We start from the raw sequence: 21,431 nt of genomic DNA on the forward strand, positions 1-21,431 counted from the left end.
TGAAGCTACCTACTTTTGGGAATTTCTCCCCGTCATGTACCGTCATTCTCTCCCATTCATCACATAAAGCTTCTGTGTGACTTCCGTATTTCTCACACATTACGTACCTTGCCGACCCGACTGGTAGGTTCACTGAATCAACCCGAACCGAGGTTGATCGCCCCCTACCTGAACAAGTGGCCCCTATAGTTCGAAGGTGTTGCTTTATTCAGCCAACCCTTACGCAAACCAAAATGTTCAAAATAGGCTGACGGTGGCGGTTTACCGAGTACCCCACTCACTCGCCCACGCCGACCAATATGACCTGATCACACTGATATAGTGCTGGCGTACTCGACCCAGGGCCCCTGCGACCTGAACCTCTATTTACTGGAACCTGCGAGGGTTATCCGAAGAACACTTACTCTTTCCAGTAACTATTGGTTGTTGGATAGTTCCTGAGTGAGCAGCGAACCTCCCTTAAAATAAAAAAAAATTACACAAATCACGTTAGAATGTACAAATAGCGTTTATGACCTTCGTACACAAATAGTACCGGTCAGGTTTACTACTGCACACAATTACGTGCGGTACAATCGTTCAGCACATAAGCAACTAATCTTATGTACGGAGCGACCAGTGGAATCGAAAATTGCGGCTGCGAATTCCTTCAGCCAGAGCTTGTATGGCCTATATGGGTGTTGCACCAACCCTTTTAGGTGTTGTGCCTGTGGACTGTATAGCGGACTTCCTTGTCTGCTGTACCTGAACCTGCTGGTCTGCTATGACCTCCTGGTCTGTTACAGTATGACCTCCTGGTCTGCTATACTCTAATGCTCAAATTGTATGTTTTAACCAGGGATGCCTCCCTAGCCACCATGTACGTCACTTACACGTATGTACCTCACGAGAACTCGACTTTTCTTGTGGTTCAACCTCAAAAATTGTAAAAACAAACACTCACTCACCACATATACACTTTTGTTTCTATTTCTATTTCTGCGCAGAAATTTTCTTTAGACCAGATGTGTTACCAATTAGGAGAAGGATCTGTTAATTTAAATTTCGAATGTTAAAATAGATTTGCGCGATTTATCGCCTTGCGTTATTTACCGCGTTGCGCTATTTATCGCGTTGAAAAAAAATTAACACTTGTGATTTGAGTTACGTGGGCGTACCCGTACGCTCCGTTGCGTAATATACGCTGCGTGCGTCGGCCCTTGGGTTGCGTACGCAAGTCTCAGTCCTTTGTTAGAGACACGTGTACGCAAAGCAAAGATCCACCGTAACACAATTTATACGTTTATCAATGTAGATGATCCTTTATCATCTACCGCGCACCACACTGACTTCGCCTTGTCTCTCAGGCACAGCTGTGTTTGTCTATACTTTAACTATATTACCTTTTTACTCTTAAACTATGAAATAGCGGCAAATCTCTCTTAGCACGTTTATCAATTATACAATGGCAAACAGGAGAGTGATATATGAAAATACACGAATGAAAAGAAATGCAGATATGCGTGCGTGTGTACGCAAGACAGAAATAAACAGTTTTAAAAGGACACTATCGTTTTGTTCTTACCTCCGGTTCCCGGATTCCTTCAGCACCCTTTACTAAGAGAAGCAGACGCTTATCCAAACAGCATTACGAGGAATATGATCTCCCGCCCTTTGCTGCTGGATAATGTCTGCTGAAATTACCTAGTGCAGATGTGTGAAGGACAGGACGAGCCCGCAATTGATAAAGCTAAATATTTATCTTATATAATACCCTTTATGAGGTCTAAGAACACTGTACGCTATCTACGTATGAAGTACCGTAAGGGTACGCACGTTGCGTAACAATCGCTTAGCCGTAGTCGAGACGCTCAAGCGTCACGTTCGCTCACGGCCAAGAGATCACAGGCAGGCACGCTATTGGCTGCTGACTAACTTAATGATTCGCTATAGCGTAGCGGACGCTCTGGACCACGAGGAGATCACCAGCGGCGCTGACGCTCACAATGTTAAACCTTTGTATCTAAACCATAAACAGTGTATTGTGCAGTAAAACCTTAGTGTAATGATAGAGTGTAAATGCAACACAGTATAACCTTATTACCTTTAAAGCTGTTCTAGCGTCACCGACGCTCGAGAATACTTAACACTATAAGAAATACACAGATACTGTGCTCAGGGTCCAACGCCTAATATATATATTATGAATGATATACTTGCAAAAGAATTAATACAAATACAAATCATACACTACAATATAACATAGACTACCTAACCAGATAACTACACAGGAAATATAATACAATTACTATTTAAGGGAAAATAAGAGAGAAAGAGGAGAAGAGAGAGAGAGAGAGAGAAATTGGCTCACAATAACAAGAAGATCAATATGGCTGCGGAGAAAAACTTACGCACAAAGGAAACGATCGCATGCGCCTCTGGACATCCAGCTCCCGATTTTCAGCAATGATAACCGTTGAAGAGTGAGAGCTAGATGTGATCGGCCTGTCTATTTATGCCCCACACACAATGCAATTCAATGGTCCCTACAATCTCATTGTTCATTGGACACAGGAATTCCTCCTCGCATTATAACAAAAGGTCATAGGTTGATTCATACAGGTGGGCCGTGACTATTTCCAATAGCTCAGGTGGGAGGGAAACTGGGTTTCCCGCCGCATGGATAAGTAAGTGCAAATACAGTAAATGTTCATAAACTTCTTATGTCCATAACTATTCGCACGAGCGATTAATCCGCTTCAAACCAACACCGGAATATTGCTAATTAAATACTCTTCCGATGGGTACTAAACACCACTGTATTACTCCTGTCTGACCCTTCGTATCAAACAAAGAGGGATTTCTCTATTCACGAACATTCTATATTAACCAAACTTTCAGAATCTATCAAAGGGACCATGATCTACAAAATACATTATATAGTGAAAATATGTAACGATTGAGTCGCACGCTACGATCACATAAACTCTACCGTAAATACGCATACCGTGCGCCTGCGGGTGCCCGCGACTGTGAGTATGCACACGTACGGGAGAGCGAACGCATGCGCAGCACGGACCTGTGTGAGGTGCAAATATGGTAGTGTGCATAGAGATATTTTTCTGACTTTGACAGGATAATAAGAAGGAGAGGAGTAAGAACTATACTCATCGTTCCGGATTGGCCAAGAAGAACTTGGTACCCAGAACTACAAGAAATGATCTCAGAGGACCCTTGGCCTCTGCCTCTCCGACAGGACCTGCTGCAGCAGGGGACCTGTCTGTTCCAAGACTTACCGCGGCTGTGTTTGACGGCATGGCGGTTGAACGCCGGATCCTAACGGAAAAGGGCATTCCAGATGAAGTGATTCCTACGCTGATAAAAGCTAGGAAGGATGTGACGGCAAAACATTATCACCGCATATGGCGAAAATATGTTGCTTGGTGTGTGGCCAGGAAGGCCCCCACGGAGGAATTCCAGCTGGGTCGATTTCTGCACTTCCTACAGTCAGGGGTCACTATGGGCCTAAAATTGGGGTCTATAAAGGTCCAGATTTCGGCCCTTTCTATTTTCTTTCAAAAAGAACTGGCTTCACTGCCTGAGGTTCAGACGTTTGTTAAGGGGGTGCTGCATATTCAGCCTCCATTTGTGCCTCCAGTGGCACCTTGGGATCTCAACGTTGTGTTGGATTTCCTGAAATCCCATTGGTTTGAGCCTCTCAAGACCGTGGATTTAAAGTGTCTCACGTGGAAGGTGATCATGTTGTTGGCTTTGGCTTCAGCTAGGCGTGTGTCAGAATTGGCGGCTTTGTCATGTAAAAGCCCATATCTGATTTTCCATATGGACAGGGCAGAATTGCGGAGTCGTCCCCAATTTCTCCCGAAGGTGGTATCAGCGTTTCATTTGAACCAACCTATTGTGGTTCCTGCGGCTACTCGGGACTTGGAAGATTCCAAGTTGCTGGACGTAGTCCGGGCCCTGAAAATGTATGTTTCCAGGACGGCTAGAGTCAGGAAAACAGACTCGCTTTTCATCCTGTATGCACCCAATAAGCTGGGTGCTCCTGCTTCAAAGCAGACTATTGCTCGCTGGATCTGTAGCGCGATTTAGCTGGCACATTCTGCGGCTGGACTGCCGCATCCTAGATCAGTAAAAGCCCATTCCACAAGGAAGGTGGGCTCTTCTTGGGCGGCTGCCCGAGGGGTCTCGGCTTTACAGCTTTGCCGAGCTGCTACTTGGTCGGGTTCAAACACTTTTGCAAAATTCTACAAGTTTGATACCCTGGCTGAGGAGGACCTTGAGTTTGCTCATTCGGTGCTGCAGAGTCATCCGCGCTCTCCCGCCCGTTTGGGATCTTTGGTATAATCCCCATGGTCCTTACGGAGTTCCCAGCATCCACTAGAACGTCAGAGAAAATAAGAATTTACTCACCGGTAATTCTATTTCTCGTAGTTCGCAGTGGATGCTGGTCGCCCGTCCCAAGTGCGGACTCTCTGCAATACATGTATATAGTTATTGCTTAACTTAAGGGTTATTGTTATGAGCCATCTTTGAATGAGGCTCAGTTTCTTGTTCATACTGTTAACTGGGTATAGTTATCACGAGTTGTACGGTGTGATTGGTGTGGCTGGTATGAGTCTTACCCTGGATTCCAAATTCTTTCCTTGTAAGGTCATCTCTTCCGGGCACAGTTTCCCTAACTGGGGTCTGGAGGAGGGGCATAGAGGGAGGAGCCAGTGCACACCAGATATAGTACCTAATCTTTCTTTTAAGAGTGCCCAGTCACCTGCGGAGCCCGTCTATTCCCCATGGTCCTTACGGAGTTCCCAGCATCCACTACGGACTACGAGAAATAGAATTACCGGTGAGTAAATTCTTATTTTTTTTACTTGTTATAACTTATTATGTATTCAGTGGGTCCCGTGGCGTCACTTCCGGGATGGCAGAATGAGCATTCTGTCCCCCCATGGGGAAAGGTTTGTTGGTTCTGCAACCCGGAAGTGGAATCGCAACAATCCAGCATGTTTATGAGGTTGTTCAGGTGCAAGTGAGCACAGTAATTTTGGGGCTATTTAAGCTATGTTTTGAAAGGGCATAGTATGGCAGACCCTTGAAGAAGGTGGTAGCACATCAAAACAGCTGTTGGGAGAGGATCTGGCTGTGTGCGTCTGCCATAGCCTATGCCTTGATATTGATTCTCAGTTTGTATTGCTGATAAGTATACATTGATAATGACTTGATTTGATGTATTTGCTTGCCCACAAGTAAATGTTGTGAATACACTTGGATGCAGAACCTGGAGTGCTGGTCTCTGCTTGCTCATTGGCCATTCTTGGAGCTGAGGAAGCATCCTGTGTGTTCACTCATGACCCTGCACCCAATTATTTATAAGAAACTGTGTGCGATTTATTCTCTATATCTATGGGTTGGGTATGATATACCAGCGGCCGGGATGCCGTCCATGAGTATACCGTCAGCGTCATCTCATGCGATCGTATGTCGGCAGCGTGGCGAGTGCAAAGAGTCCCTTGCGGGCTCGGTGGCTCACTGCGCTCGCCACAGGTTCTATGCCCACTCTATGGGTGTTGTGGACACCCATGAGTGGGATGGAATAGCCCCTTTTAACCGGCATTGGCAGCGATCGGGATTTCGGCGTCAATATCATGACTGTCGGGATCCCGACCACCGGCAAAGTACCTACATCCCATATATATATATATATATATATTTGTACATATACAGTATATAATTATACATGTCCCTGTTGTAGTATTTATATAGCAAGCAGCACTATAGCATGGTGTACAGCATTATGGGCGTGACCCTGTATCTGACCAGTGGCGATGTTGTATGCAGTAGAGAGATGTTGCATGACAGATAAATGCTGATGGTGTTAGTACAGAGGTGTAGTACAGATTAACACACACAAAGAAGTGCATAGAAAATGTGTTGGTCAATCCTGTATGGGAATTTTGCAGGCTTGTTGCTGGAAGTGGCTTGATGCAGAGAGGCCATACTCAGATGGATGATCTGCACCTAGAAGATGGTGCAACCGATGGTGACAGCTTTGTAGTGGCAGACCCAACTGCAGCAAAAGATGCAAAGAAGACTACATCAGTTCCACATGAACATACCCCACCCCATTGACAGACTCCGCCCCCTTTTAAGACTCCACCTCCATAAAGGCTGCTTCCAGAATTTTCCATCCCAATCCACCCCTGACATTATACATATATTACATTATACTGCAGATGACTATGGTGTATTTTCTACTATACTATATAGCAGTGGTTCTCACACTGTGTACCATGGCACCCTGGGGTGTCTTGGATTAGTTAGTGGTCCATGACCTATTAAAATTATTTATGGTCAATGTCATAGGCAAAACCAGTGCTGGTGGCTGTCAATCATAAAATATGTGGACAAACAGAAGCAAATCTTATCCTTCACCACACATTGGAACCTGAGGATGACATATAAACACAATTTACTTAATGTAATATTTCTTTCCACATTTCTCAATAAGAAACTTTTGGCCAAGGTGTGCCATAAAAAATAAATAAAAAAATTCTGATACTCTAGGGCGCCGGAATTCCAAAAAGTTTGAGAACCACTGCTCTATAGAATTTACTATATATATTTATCAAGAGGCTCATAACATGCATTCTCTAATGGTGACAGCAGATAAGAACCACTTGGTGGCTCATCTAGTCTGCCCATGTACACACTAGGTGCTACGTTTTTGTTGGGAAACAACCTACCAGGAAACTGGAATACCCTATGACCTTAGTGCCTCAGGGATGCAAGGGAGCAACGCTAACCATTACACCATCTGTACTGTGATAACTATCCCCACACTTAAGCATGGCCCACTGCCACTATATACTATTATATACTATAAAGGGGAACATCCACACAGTTAGGACCATGGTGGGAATCAGTGCTGTGAGGCGGTAATGATAACCATTTCATTATCCACACCGCCATACTGTATATGTATGTTTGAATATATATAAGCAGTGTGTGTATGTATATATATATATATGTGTATAATATATATATGTATATATATATATATATATATATACTTTATCATACTGCATTACGGTCAACATAATTTGCATATGCAAATTAGTTTACCCATAATGCATTGTGATTGTAAATGATGTAATGTTTGCACTTTATTTATGCGCTATTGACATACAGGAATCAAGAAATATTGATTAGCATATAGTAAGAATTATAAATGAATAAAGTATATATATATATATATATATATATATTGTATATATAAACAACAATTTAGAAAAAAGAACCAAACTCCCTAACCCTTCATGTTCTTGATATAAAGTGACATATAAAGAGACTGAAAACCATTAGCATATTGGGGAGGGTGTGTGGCTGTTAAGATGAACATCTACCGTTCGGTGACAGCACTCGTCCAGACCTGCGAGAACTTCGGCCGAGCCTCAGGGGCTAAAGTCAACTGCGGGAAGTCAGAGGCTATGCTCTTCGGAAAGTGGCACCTGTCATCCTCTGCACCATTTCCTTTCGCCATCAAGCCCGACTTCATTAAGATCCTTGGAGTCTGGTTCGGCGGCGAGGGTGCAGCCCCGAGATGTTGCGACGAGAGACTGGCGACTGTTCGCCAAAAGATCGGATTGTGGAGCCTCAGAGAACTTACCATCGAGGGGAAATCACTTGTGCTGCGCAACGAGATTCTTCCCGTTCTACAGTATACCGCGCAGGCCTGGCCACCTCTGGCCACCGTCTGCAGGGCCATCACAAGGGCAGTGTTTCACTTCATCTGGGGCTCCAAGATGGACAGAGTAAAGCGATCAGTTATGTACAAGGAGCCCCTCAAGGGTGGAAAGGGTATCCCCGATATCCCCACCATGCTTCGAGCCTTCTTCGTGTGTAACTGCATCCGCAGGACTTTATGCGAGAACTTTAACGACACTGCAGGAAACTCCATGTCCCGTTTCTTCCTCCTGCCTCTTTGGAGGAACCTCGGCTGGGACAAATGGGACAGCTCCATCCCCTACAACTGGAACACTCCGTGGTACTACCTGGACGTGTCCAAGTTCGTGAGGGAACACCAACTGGAGGGAGTTAAGCCTGACTTATGGAAACCGAAGACCATCTACAAGCTCATCAGAGCCAAAGACGATTTGGAGCCGATTCCTGGGCTCCCTTCAGCGACTGCCAAACAGGTCTGGGAGAATGTGGCCTCCAAAAGGCTCACAAACAGACACAAAGACCTGTCTTGGATGGCCATCCAAGGGGGTTTACCCCTCAGGTCATTCATGCACTCCCGGAACCTGTGCAGGTACAGACATTGCCCCAGGTGCATCATACATGAGGAAACATCTATGCACCTGTTTTGGGACTGTGCCTGGGCCCAGTTGTTGTTGGATGCCCTGGAAAATGAACTGAAAAACTCTGTGCCAAGGAACTGTCTCACGTACCATTCAGTACTCTACGGACTATTCCCTGGCACCCACACTGTTGGGGCGATCCAGGAAGCCTGGCGCCTTATGAACAGTATTAAGGACGCTTCGTGGCTAGCCAGGAACCGCCTCATTCTGCGGAGGGAGAGGATGTCCATCCAGGACTGTTGCAGGCTGGTTCACAGCCTGCTCAGAGACTATTCCACCATGGACAGCCCTGAGGAAAAAGAGGACTAAAACCCCCCTTTTTCTGCCCCTCTCCCCTTGTTTGGACTGAATAATGAGACTTTGGGACCGTGGCCCCTTCCCCCTCACTCACAATGTCTGTTGTTTCATTGATGTCTTTCTATTTATTGCCCCTCCCCTTATATGTGTCTGTCCTTCAATAAAGCTTCGGGCATGTGACTCACCCTCCTACCCTCCACACCCATAGCCTTATTAACTGTTGTATTTTTGTATAGTTTAAATGCATAGTGCAGTCTGAGAGCTATAGTGTAGGCTGGCCTGCGTCGTAGTTCTTCGACTGCACTATACCGTCTGCATCTGTATTGTGTTTTAGCTGTGCTGCGACACGGTACTTATGTTTGTCAATCTACTCGTATGTTTTTTGCTACTTTATGCCAAATAAAGACGCTTTTTCAATCAAAAATCTACCATTATACTCCACCATCAGGTGATGGTTCCAAGTACCCCTCCCTACTTTTTTTTGTTTGTTTTAAATCTTCCCTTTGGAAGATTTTGTTTTTGTTTTAAATCTTCCCTTTGGAAGATTATACATATGTTACATTATACTGCAGATGACTATGGTGTATTTTCTACTATACTATATAGCAGTGGTTCTCACACTGTGTGCATGGCACCCTGGGGTGTCTTGGGACACTTGCAGGGGTGCCTTGGATTAGTGGTCCATGACCAATTAAAATTATTTATGGTCAATGTCATAGGCAAACCAGTGCTGGTGGCTGTCAATCATAAAATATGTGGACAAACAGAAGCAAATCTTGTCCTTCACCACACATTGGAACCTGAGGATGACATATAAACACAATTTACTTAATGTAATATTTCTTTCTACATTTCATTGTCAGATAGTTTACAGATGTCATCAGTATAGAAGCAGGTCACTTCTGTGTAGCGTTTGTAATAGCCGTCATACGTATTCTGCTGGTCTTAGACAGAGTAGTCATTATTTGGCTCATTATGACATATTGTTTTCGTATTTACTGTTTCTATTGCTGCATAATGTTGATTCAGTTCTGGACATGTAGTTTTATGTAGTTTTAAGTGTTTATGTTATATTGCATTGTGTGCACAGAGGTGAGATCCACTTTCCAGTGAGTACCCAGCACGCCGGCGCTGACGCGCCATGATGACGTCATCGGGACTCCGACGGGACTCGTGGAGATGGTGATGGTGCACTCTTTAAAAGGTATGTCTTTTAATGGTTTCTGTGGTCTTGATAAAGGGAGTAAAATCTCAAAACGTTGAACGCACGTAACTGTGTAGTGTTTTGTTTCTGGGTCCACGAGTGCCAGCTATTTTGGAATTCCATGCTATTGAAAACCGGGGCACCTTGACACTATTTATTTACAGCTGAGTGCTGGACATATATCGTATTATGGCCCTCATTCCGAGTTGATCGGTCGCAAGGCGAATTTAGCAGAGTTACACACGCTAAGCCGCCGCCTACTGGGAGTGAATCTTAGCTTCTTAAAATTGCGACCGATGTATTCGCAATATTGCGATTACTAACTACTTAGCAGTTTCAGAGTAGCTCCAGACTTACTCTGCCTGTGCGATCATTTCAGTGCTTGTCGTTCCTGGTTGACGTCACAAACACACCCAGCGTTCGCCCAGGCACTCCCACCGTTTCTCCGGCCACTCCTGCGTTTTTCCGGAAACGGTAGCGTTTTCAGCCACACGCCCCTGAAACGCCGTGTTTCCGCCCAGTAACACCCATTTCCTGTCAATCACATTACGATCGCCGGAGCGAAGAAAAAGCCGTGAGTAAAAATACTTTCTTCATAGTAAAGTTACTTGGCGCAGTCGCAGTGCGAACATTGCGCATGCGTACTAAGCGGATTTTCACTGCGATGCGATGAAAAAGAACGAGCGAACAACTCGGAATGAGGGCCTATATACATTACATCCACCCACACGCTTGGAGTGGATTCAGCCAAGGCACCGCTGATTTTTTCACAAGGCCTGTCACTGTCTTCACTCATCTTTTCACTGGTGGCTGCTTGCGCAGTATTCTTCACATACACCATGGTGGTCATTCCGAGTTGTTCACTCGTTATTTTTTTATCGCAACGGAGCGATTAGTCGCTAATACGCATGCGCAATGTCCGCAGTGCGACTGCGCCAAGTAAATTTGCTATGCAGTTAGGTATTTTACTCACGGCATTACAAGGTTTTTTCTTCATCTGGTGATCGTAATGTGATTGACAGGAAGTGGGTGTTTCTGGGTGGAAACTGGCCGTTTTATGGGTGTGTGTGAAAAAATGCTACAGTTTCTGGGAAAAACGCGGGAGTGGCTGGAGAAACGGGGGAGTGTCTGGGCGAACGCTGGGTGTGTTTGTGACGTCAAACCAGCAACGAAACTGACTGAACTGATCGCAATGGCAGAGTAAGTTTCGAGCTACTCAGAAACTGCTAAGAGAGGTCTAATCGCAATATTGCGAATCCGTCGTTCGCAATTTTGAGAAGCTAAGATTCACTCCCAGTAGGCGGCGGCTTAGCGTGTGCAAAGCTGCTAAAAGCAGCTTGCGAGCGAACAACTCGGAATGAGGGCCCATGTCTGTGAATCCGACAACAGAGGAGGTCAGCGGCTTTGTAAGCAATTTACTACCGTTAGGTGAAATGCTTAGTTTATCTGACGTTGATGCTGAAAGCATCCTTTTTGTGGACAATTTACAAGCAGCAGCAGGAACTGACACGGCAGAACAAAGCTACACACAGTTGTTACGGCTAAAGAAAAAAGAAACAGATTTTTATCTACATGGCGTTACACTTTCGGATTACTTCCGTAATAAAAAAATCCCTAGGGGTTTCAGAATTAAGAACATTCCGACCATTGGTCATTATAATCAGGACTTTTGCAGGCGTTAAGCGGCAGTCCTCAACAAATGTTCCTTCGATCTGATCCTATTGGTGATAGAGGAGTCGGGGAAGGAACTTAAAGCTGTTAAAAAAAAATTCAAGCTTTTGAATTACAACATCTGGATAACATCAAAAAAGATACAAATACTGACTGGATTCAAAAATTCAATGACCAAATGGAAAAATATAAACAGGACTTAATTAAATTCAAACATAACAAATTACGTTTGGTCAACCAAGACTACGCAGAGTTGAGAGTTTATAGTTGGGCTTACAACAGAGAACCACAACTGGATCGCAAAAAACGATTTAGAATCTGTCCCAATAAATATTGGAGAGATACGGAGTCCTCCAGTGAGGGTGCTTCCTCTAGTGAACAGGAGACACGCAATACGAGGCATTTTCAGGACAAACTACCATCGGGGGTCAGAACTCGGGCACGCAGAGACGTAGCAGGAGAAAGAATAACAGAAGAGGAGGCCAGTAGGCTAGATTTTACAAAAAAGAACACAAAAAGGAAAACCTAGTGTTCAATCTGTCCTCCAGACAGTTGACGGACTCTGAAACAGCAGTATTAAATCTTGGCCTTTCTTTTGTGCCCACCCAGAAACCCAACTCATTTCAGTCGAAAATTGACCTTCATAAATTGAATAGAAGGCTACGGTTGAAAGAATGGTTTGGAGACATTCCGTCTCCGATGAATGAAGTGATTCCTGTGAGAAAGAAATCAGTTTTTGAACCTCAGTCTCATAATCTTGCTATTAAACATTTTACGCAGTCCATGGATTCCACCATTAATCATTTAGTGGATACACATCAACAAGAGAGATGGAATTTATCCCTAAAACAGAGAAAAGCACTTAAAGACCTGAGCATGTATCAAGACATCGTCATCCACCCCGCCGATAAGGGGGGAGGGGTTGTGGTTCAGGTTGTGACAGCTTATCGCAATGAAGCATACCGACAACTCAATGATGCCAGTGTATACCGACAATTATCCAGTGATCCCACTGATTGATTTAAGAAAGAACTTAACACACTTCTGGACCAGGCAGTCTCTGGTGGCATCATCACTGAACGGGAACGTAATGCAATGACAACAGAGGAACCTGTGATTCTTGTGTTCTATATGTTGCCCAAACTGCACAAGGATCCAGTGTCGCCGCCGGGATGCCCGATCATAGCGGCTAGGGACTCATTATATTATGTTCTTTCTCAATATCTTGATTTTTATTTACAACCGGTTGTTAAAGGTATCCCTACTTTTTTGAAGGACACTACCACGTTCTTGTTAAAGCTCCAGGAATTGTCACCTACAACAGGAGAATTGTTAATGTGTACCATTGATGTGGTAGGAGTGTACACATGTATTCCACACAATAGGGGCCTTTCCACGGTTCGTAGATGGCTAATGAATAACCCACTTTACACTGGCCTGGACTTAAATTTCTTCATGGCACTACTAGAAATTACATTATCAAGGAATTATTTCCTCTTTGATTCCAAACTATACATACAGCACTCTGGTTGTGCCATGGGGCCTCAATACAGTACTCCATGCACTGAGTGACCATCCAGCTGCCATTAAACGAGGGTTACCTTATTCGCAGTTTTTGCGTGCAAGAAGAATTTGCAGCCACAATGAATATGCCATTGTACAAATTGACAAATTGCTCAATAAAATTCCTTCTCAGAGGATATCACTATAAGTCACTGAAGTCAGCCAAAAACAAAGCATTGGCACTTACCAGGGAACAAGCTTTATGTGGCAAGACAGTACAGAACAGAACATTAGTGAAGAAAGTGGTTTGGCCCCAAGGATACTCAGGAATCAGTAAAAAACTGGTACAGCGCAGTGTTCGCAAAAACGCGCTATAGCGCGTATTTTACCCTGTTTTGATGATCAGGGACTCACATTTTAAAAGTGGGCGGGTCCCTGAGGACGCGCTCTGCTACAGCCAATCGGATGCTCTCTGGTTATGTCCTGGCGTGGCAGCAGGGGTGAGTGTGTGCGCTGACTGTTAATGGAGCGCTGGCAGAACTTTGTGTGGCGGTGGCGGGGACCAAGTCCTCCCGCAGCAGGGAGCTTACTCAGTGGCAGGAGTCTATGTGTGGTCCGTGTCACTGTGACTGGGAGGAGTCCAGATGCTCAGTGCTCCGGGGGGGGCTGTGTATATAGTTTTCCTGCGGGTGGAAGGGGGTAATCCGTATGGTCGGCGTCCCGGTGGCTTGAAGGGGGGGGGGAGAGAGTCTGCATCCAGGGGGTCAGTACCCCGGGCCCCCCTGTGTTATTGGGCACCCCGGCCAGAGCTCTGCAACGCCGGGGCAGGAGGGATCCGCGCTGCCGGGGTAGGAGTTCGGCTGTGCATGCGGCTTCCTCCCCCCTCCTCTCGGGCAGCACGGTCAAGCAATCTCCAGCCTTCGCTGCTGCCATGAGAGATGCTGCTGGCGGCAGACGCTGGACTCAGTCCCCGGCCATGCTGCCCGAGAGGAGGGGGAGGAAGCCGCATGCACAGCCGAACTCCTACCCCGGCAGCGCGGATCCCTCCTTCCCCGGCGTTGCAGAGCTCTGGCCGGGGTGCCCAATAACACAGGGGGGCCCGGGGTACTGACCCCCTGGATGCCTCGGCAGCCTGGTGTCTAATCTTCTCCCCCTTCTGCAGCACGGCTCCCATTGCCTGTGATTGCGGGAGATATGCAGCGGGGGACTGGGAGGGGGGACGGACTGATAGTCGGCGGGGGCTCTCCTGTCTTTGATGCCATGGGCCCGCTGAGGGCTTGATCCATCCCTGTCTGGATGCTCAGCGCTATGTCAGGGGGTGGGGAGTCTGTGTGCATAGTTTTCCTGTGGGTGAGGTGTCTGGATGCGTCAGATCCAATATCACCCCCAAAGCTCACACTTTAATTGCCATCTGGCATCCAGAAACATTACAGTCATAGGCGTGCACAGACGCCGACATACAAGTGCAGCTCCGAACTTCTCCCCCTCTGCAGCATTATAGTTTACTCTCACCTCCCCTGTCCTGGATATAGACTGCTTACCTGGGCGGCCCAGGTGAGCAGTCTTATGTCCCAGTGGAAGGGGTGGAGGACGTAGTCAGTTACCTGGCGGAGGGGGGGGAAGTCCGGAGCGGCACCCGTATGTCAGCGTCTGCGCATGCCTACGATTACAGTAGTCCAGCCACTATGTAGTACACCCCTAGTGAGATGTACAATGTAAAGATACCAACTCCAACCTCAGTGATCTCTGTTCTATCACTGCTCTGTGGTTTTCTAGATATTCTAGAATTACACGCCTCAGGGTGTCAGGGTGTTGTGTGACATGTAGTTCCACAACAGAGCCACAGAAGTCTGTTCAAGAGGGACAATTTTTAGCTCCATGCAATGTAACACATGGCACCCCCTCTACTGACACCTGCGATGACTGTGGGCACCCCCTTCCCCCGCTGACACCCGCGATCACTGTGTCTGGGGGGATCTGAGGTGGTGGCTGCCATGTGTATAATGCGCTCTACCTGGCGCAATGTGTATAACGCATTCTACCTGGAGCAATGTGTATAACATGCTCTGCCTGGCGCAATGTGTATACCGCGCTCTGCCTGGCGCAATGTGTATAACGTGCTCTACCTGGTGCAATGTGTATAATGCGCTCTACCTGGCGCATTGTGTATAACGTGCTCTACCTGGTGCAATGTGTATAATGCGCTCTACCTGGCGCATTGTGTATAACGTGCTCTACCTGGTGCAATGTGTATAATGCGCTGTACCTGGTGCAATGTGTATAATGTGCTCTACCTGGTTCTACCTGGTGCAATGTGTATAAGCGACACTACTGTGTGGTGTAATATGAATTGCCACTATTATGTGGCCACGCCCCTTCCCCATGAAGCCATGCCCCTACATTTTTGCAGCGCGCCTTCGGCGCGCACCGCCTGTAGTTTTGAGTGTGGGAGGTGGAGCTCCAATTCACTTTCTGTCAAAGGGCACCAAAATGTCTAGTTACACAGCTCTGGTGCAGGGTGTCCTGCATGTTACACAGCCCAACACTTTTGTAGTGTCCAAACAAGATTAAGATGAATAAAAACCTTCATTCCGATGGGACCCAGAAAAGGACCGGTATGACCCCAATTTTTAAAAGTGAGGGGTCCCTGGGACCCACTTTTTTGGGGGCTCAGCACGATCACTGCAGCGGGCGCAACAGGTCTGGCCCATTGTCACCACAGATCCACAATTACCCATGCTGAGCGAAACCACCATTTTACCATCGTATAAAAGGGGTCGGAGCATTAAGGATGCAGTGGTACATAATGATATCTGTCAGCCATTAATTTTATCCCTATTTATAGTAACTATAATGCATGACTATGCACCATACCCCTGGATATCCTTATCCAATAGGAATTTATCTAACCCATTCTTAAAGGTGTTGACAGATTCCGCCATTACAACTCCCTCGGGCAGGGAATTCCAAACACGTATTGTCCTTACCGTGAAAAAGCCTTTACGCCGTATTGTGCGGAATCTCCTCTCCTCTAACCTGAGCGAGTGTCCACGAGTCCTCTGTGTTGATCTAACCAAAAACAGGTCCCGCGCAAGCTCTGTGTATTGTCCCCTTATATATTTGTAGATGTTGATCATATCCCCTCTTAGTCTCCGCTTTTCCACTGTAAACATGCCTAGTCTTTCAAGCCTTTCCTTGTATTCCATCGTCTCCGTGCCCTTAATTAGTTTGGTCGCCCTCCTCTGTACCTTTTCAAGCTCCAGGATATCCTTTTTGTAGTACGGTGCCCAGAATTGTACACAGTATTCAAGGTGTGGCCTCACTAGTGATTTATATAACGGGAGTATAATACTCCCATAATAGTATGGTCCTGCTCCATTAATTTCCCCTTTTATGTATAGAGGTTAGATTCCACATGTTAGCATCGTTTGGATCAATGGGGGTGGGTCCTAGATGGGTTCCCACCATCCTTGATCCTTTGGATGTGACCAATATGTATAATTATTGTCAGATAGTTTACAGATCTCATCAGTATAGAAGCAGGTCACTTCTGTGTAGAGTTTGTAATAGCCATCATACGTATTCTGCTGGCCTTAGACAGAGTAGTCATTATTTGGCTCATTATGACATATTGTTTTCGTATTTACTGTTTCTATTGCTGCATAATGTTGATTCAGTTCTGGACATGTAGTTTAATGTAGTTTTAAGTGTTTATTTTATATTGTATTGTGTGCACAGAGGTGAGATCCACTTCCCAGTGAGTACCCGGCACGCCGGCGCGGAAGTGCCATGATTACGTCATCGGGACTCCAACGGTACTCGTGGAGATAGTGATGGTGCACTCTTTAAAAGGTATGTCTTTTAATGGTTTCTGTGGTCTTGATAAAGGGAGTAAAATCCCAAAACGTTGAACGCATGTACCTCTGTAGTGTTTTGTTTCTGGGTCCACGAGTGCCAGCTATTTTGGAATTCTTTTCTACATTTCTCAATAAGAAACTTTTGGCCAAGGGGTGCCGTTAAAAAAAATAAAAAAATTCTGATACTCTAGGGTGCCGGGATTCAAAAAAGTTTGTGAACCACTGCTCTATAGAATTTACAATACAGTAACATGCATTCTCTAATGGTGACAGCAGATAAGAACCACTTGGCAGCTAATCTACAACAAAAAAACACCACAGTTGAGACTGTTCAACCACTAATGTTTAAACTGTCAAAACTGTGTAACAATCAAGCGCACTGGACTTATCTCCTTTTTGATTGGTACCAATTAAAACATATATTTGCAGCTCCCAATGGAGTACTCTACCTTACTCCAAGTATAAACACTAAAACCATATACCATATAAATATGTATATTGCAAGGAAGCGCATATATATTTTGATCAGTTTGTTTAGAATTATATATCTATTTATTGTTTAATAATCAGATTTCTTGTTAATGCACAACATAAAAAATTAATAAAATCTTTAAAACACACCAGGGCTACAATATTGAAATGTCCAGAACTGTGACTATTACCGTCCAAATAACCCTATACCGCTGGAGCTCCAATATGGATTTTTCTTTAAGCACACAAGGTGCTATTTATATAACTCCCCGGTGAAGAGCTGGTTAATTTGTGACGATGTCCGTTATTACTTTGTATCCACAGACTGGAATAATAAGTTTGGTAGAAACTGCAAGTGTTCACAGTTGTGTCTGCCGCACAACAACTGGTGTCACCCTCTTCTATCCCCACCGCCAGTGTTTGATGCTCACCACAACCGTAGATTGAAACCTCCGTCAGGCTGGATCTTATGCAGTTGAAGCCGAGGTTTTCCGGTGGGAGCGGCGGTGTCTGCAGCGTCCACAGGGGAAGGGTGCACACTTTCAAAGTGGTTTATGGCAATTTCTCCAAATTATCCTCTGGCATAGAGGGATTCCGTACCGCCTGCTGGTGTTTTAAAATGAATCCTTAACGCGTTTCTCCGTGCTTCCAATCTCACGGTTTCATCAGAAGGTATTAGGGTGCATTCTGTTGTCCGTATTTAAATACCAGGTACCCAATCAAAATAGAGCATTAATTAACACAGGTGTGATGATCTTTACAACCTGTGTTTCCTTTTGTCATTATTTCACATATTGAAAACTATTATAGCATAAGGCAACAATCTAATTAGGTTTATTATACAAAAAAACCATTTACTTTGTAATATATATTCTCCATACTATACATTCATTTATTTATTTATTTGTACTAGCACGAGACATAGGAGTTGATTTTCATCTTAAATCTTTTTAAATAATAACTATACTTTTATATCCCTCGAAGCAATGTGGAGCCGAATGGCAGCTAATCTAGTCTGCCCATGTACACACTAGGGGATATATTTACTAAGGTCCCGATTTTGACCGAGATGCCGTTTTTTCTTCAAAGTGTCATCTCGGGAATTTACTAAACTCAAATCACGGCAGTGATGAGGGCATTCGTATTTTTTTGGAAGTCAAAGTAAAAAAATACGAATGAATACACCATCGGTCAAAACGCGGCTGTTTAAGTATGAATCTCGGTCATTTACTAAGAAGTGCAAAGCAAAAAAAAAAAAACACTGCCGTGAAAAATTACAACTTGTAAAAAAGTGCTAAAAAAAACCAGACCTGCTTTTTTTGAGCCGTGATTGGATAGGCATGCACGGATCCATGAGATCCGTGCATGTATATCAGTGGGAAGGGGTGGGAAAGTGTTAATTTACCTAAAAAAAATTGCGTGGGGTCCCCCCTCCTAAGCATAACCAGCCTCGGGCTCTTTGAGCCGATCCTGGTTGCAGAAATATGGGGGAAAAAAATGACAGGGGTTCCCCCATATTTAAGCAACCAGCATCGGGCTCTGCGCCTGGTCCTGGTTCCAAAAATACGGGGGACAAAAAGCGTAGGGGTCCCCCGTATTTTTAAAACCAGCACCGGGCTCCACTAGCTGGACAGATAATGCCACAGCCGGGGGTCACTTTTATACAGTGCCCTGCGGCCGTGGCATCAAATATCCAACTAGTCACCCCTGGCCGGGGTACTCTGGGGGAGTGGGGACCCCTCCAATCAAGGGGTCCCCCCCCAGCCACCCAAGGGCCAGGGGTGAAGCCCGAGGCTGTCCCCCCCCATCCAATGGGCTGCGGATGGGGGGCTGATAGCCTTTTTTGAAAAGTGTAAGATATTGTTATTAGTAGCAGTAGCATTACACACACACCTTGACAGTAAAGTTTTATTACATCCATCCACACAAACATACATACATACTTACCTATGTCCCCACGCAGGTCGGTCCTCTTGTCCAGTAGAATCCATGGTGTACCTGTTGAATAAATTATACTCACCAAATCCTGTGTAGAAGGCTCCTCGGATAATCCATTTGTAATCCACGTACTTGATCAAAATAAAAAAACGGACACCCGATCCTCGCACTGAAAGGGGACCCATGTTTTCACATGGGTCCCCTTTCCCCGACTGCCAGAAACCCCCTCTGACTTATGTCTAAGTGAGTTTCTTCAGCCAATCAGGGAGCGCCACGTTGTGGCACCCTCCTGATCGGCTGTGTGCTCCTGTACTGACTGACAGGCGGCACACGGCAGTGTTACAATGTAGCGCCTATGCGCTACATTGTAACCAATGGTGGGAACTTTCTGCTCAGCGGTTGACCGAAAGTGACCTCACCGCTGAGCAGAAAGTTCCCACCATTGGTTACAATGTAGCGCATAGGCGCTACATTGTAACACTGCCGTGTGCCGCCTGTCAGTCAGTACAGGAGCACACAGCCGATCAGGAGGGTGCCACAACGTGGCGCTCCCTGATAGGCTGAAGAAACCCACTTAGACATAAGTCAGAGGGGGTTTCTGGCAGTCGGGGAAAGGGGACCCATGTGAAAACATGGGTCCCCTTTCAGTGCGAGGATCGGGTGTCCGTTTTTTTATTTTGATCAAGTACGTGGATTACAAATGGATTATCCGAGGAGCCTTCTACACAGGATTTGGTGAGTATAATTTATTCAACCATGGATTCTACTGGACAAGAGGACCGACCTGCGTGGGGACATAGGTAAGTATGTATGTATGTTTGTGTGGATGGATGGATGTAATAAAACTTTACTGTCAAGGTGTGTGTGTAATGTCTTTTTTTGGGTATTTTTTTAGTAGTAGTACTACAGGTACCAGCGGGCCCGTTTTTCTGCCGCATGCTGATACTTGTGGTTCTCCAAGTACCAGCATGCGGGGGAGGCTTTCTGGGCCTTGTAGTACTGCTACTAAAAACAATATCTTACACTTTTCAAAAAAGGCTATCAGCCCCCCATCCGCAGCCCATTGGATGGGGGGGACAGCCTCGGGCTTCATCCCTGGCCCTTGGGTGGCTGGGGGACACACCCCTTGATTGAAGGGGTCCCCACTCCCCCAGAGTACCCCGGCCAGGGGTGACTAGTTGGATATTTGATGCCACGGCCGCTGGGCACTGTATAAAAGTGACCCCCGGCTGTGGCATTATCTGTCCAGCTAGTGGAGCCCGGTGCTGGTTTCTAAAATACGGGGGACCCCTACTCTTTTTGTCCCCCGTATTTTGGGAACCAGGACCAGGCGCAGAGCCCGGTGCTGGTTGTTTAAATATGGGGGAACCCCTGTCCATTTTTTCCCCATATTTCTGCAACCAGGACCGGCTCAAAGAGCCCAAGGCTGGTTATGCTTAGGAGGGGGGACCCCACGCAATTTTTTTTGGGATTATACACAATTTAATTATTTAAAAAAAATGCACAAATAACCCCAGCACGGATCTCACAGATCCGGCCGGGATTCATTGTGTTAAAGTCGGCAGTGTTTTGCTAATCACTGCCGTAAAACACAGGGAAAAATTACGAATGACATCGACATCGGAAAAAAAGAAAATACAGAATACGACAGCTTAGTAAATTAGTCGTAATCAATTCAAAAAGTTGCAATTTTACACTTTCGATGTCATTCGTAATTGAACTTTGACCTCTTTTAGAAAAATACGAATGTTAGTAAATATACCCCTAGGTGCTACGTTTTTGTTGGGAAACAACCTACCAGGAAACTGCAATACCCATGGAAGTGCAGTATGTATAAATTCCATACACTGAGGTCCATGGTGGTAATTGAACCTATGACCTTAGTGCCTCAGGGATGTAAGGCAGCAACACTAACCATTACACCATCTGTACTGTGATAACTATGCCCACACTTAAGCATGGGCCATTTCCACTGCATTCCGCCGGTGGGCCTTTCATTCCCCAGTCCAACACTGGGGAGGCTCATTACATTATATACTATAAAGGGGAACATGAGGAGAATATACAAACTCCACACAGTTAGGATCATGGTGGGAATCAGTGCTGTGAGGCAGTAATGATAACCATTTCATT

Source organism: Pseudophryne corroboree, chromosome 5, assembly GCF_028390025.1.
Source record: "Pseudophryne corroboree isolate aPseCor3 chromosome 5, aPseCor3.hap2, whole genome shotgun sequence".
In the NCBI taxonomy this organism is placed as follows: domain Eukaryota; kingdom Metazoa; phylum Chordata; class Amphibia; order Anura; family Myobatrachidae; genus Pseudophryne; species Pseudophryne corroboree.